Genomic DNA, 1,298 nt, shown 5'->3' with positions numbered 1-1,298 from the left:
CTCTCTCTCTCTGTTTATATCAAGCCTCAAAACAACATGCCTTCCTTCCTTCCTTCGAGTCTCACTCTGACACCCCCCCCCCCCCCTCGTCAACGTCTCTTGTGCAAACACGTTCGACCTTGGAGGACATCGAGGACCTGGAGGAACCCCCATCGTGACATCGCCGGCTTCATCACTTCCTCTACGTCGAGGTGTCCCAGAGCGACTTACGTGGGCCACGCTCCATGAACTACAGCCTCCAGGCGACCTTCACAAACAAGGATCTTCTCCCAGAACATATCAAGTTAAGGCTGTCTGACTAGAGCAACTCAGTAACTTTATAAAGCCTCACATCTATATTTCTCTATATCTACCTCATAAACTACCGTGAATGAGCTTGACCTACTATATATATATATATATATATATATATATATATATATATATATATATATATATATATTATCCCTGGGGATAGGGGATTAAGAATACTTCCCACGTATTCCCTGCGTGTCGTAGAAGGCGACTAAAAGGGGAGGGAGCGGGGGGCTGGAAATCCTCCCCTCTCAATTTTTTTAAATTTTCCAAAAGAAGGAACAGAGAAGGGGGCCAGGTGAGGATATTCCCTCAGTGGCCCAGTTCTCTGTTCTTAACGCTACCTCGCTAACGCGGGAAATGGCGAATAGTTTGAAAAAAAAAAAAAAAAAAAAAAAAAATATATATATATATATATATATATATATATATATATATATATATATATATATATATATATATATATATATATATATATATATATATATCTTTTTCTTCTTTTAAACTATTCGCCATTTCCCGCGTTAGCGAGGTTGCGTTAGGAACAGAGGACTGGGCCTTTTTTGGAATATCCTCACCTGGCCCCCCCGTCTGTTCCTTCTTTTGGAAAATTAAAAAAAAAAAAAAAAACGAGAGGGGAGGATTTCCAGACCACCGCTCCCTCCCCTTTTAGTCGCCTTCTACGACACGCAGGGAATACGTGGGAAGTATTCTTAATCCCCTATCCCCAGGGATAATATATATATATATATATATATATATATATATATATATATATATATATATATATATATATATATATTGTAGTGTAGATATATATATAAGCATTGTTATTGTTCGACTTGTTGAAGCGTAACGTCAAATAAAGCAGTTTCCGTCCACCGATCTTTCCCTCATCCCTCTCCCAGAACATGTTCAGAGACGCTACCACACACGAGGAGAAGCTGTCAACGTTCGGCGAACGCAAGAGATTGTAATATGTGGATATTTGCATGCGACAGTGC

General features: G+C 39.4%; 1 protein-coding gene across 1 annotated transcript in view; it reads left to right on the top strand.

Annotated features, from left to right (window-relative positions):
• The window catches only part of LOC139766219 (uncharacterized), a 22,473-nt gene extending 22,453 nt beyond the window's left edge, over window positions 1–20 (top strand). Inside the window, exon 3 of the mRNA XM_071694533.1 lies at window positions 1–20. This exon is cut by the window's left edge and continues 516 nt beyond it. The gene's annotated coding sequence lies outside the window, so the exon portion shown is untranslated.
• The last annotated feature ends 1,278 nt before the right edge of the window (window positions 21–1,298 follow it).

This window comes from Panulirus ornatus, chromosome 57, assembly GCF_036320965.1.
Source record: "Panulirus ornatus isolate Po-2019 chromosome 57, ASM3632096v1, whole genome shotgun sequence".
NCBI classification, from domain to species: Eukaryota; Metazoa; Arthropoda; class Malacostraca; order Decapoda; family Palinuridae; genus Panulirus; species Panulirus ornatus.
The sequence above is the reverse complement of the archived record's forward strand: the minus strand, read 5'-3'. Positions and strand labels throughout refer to the sequence as shown.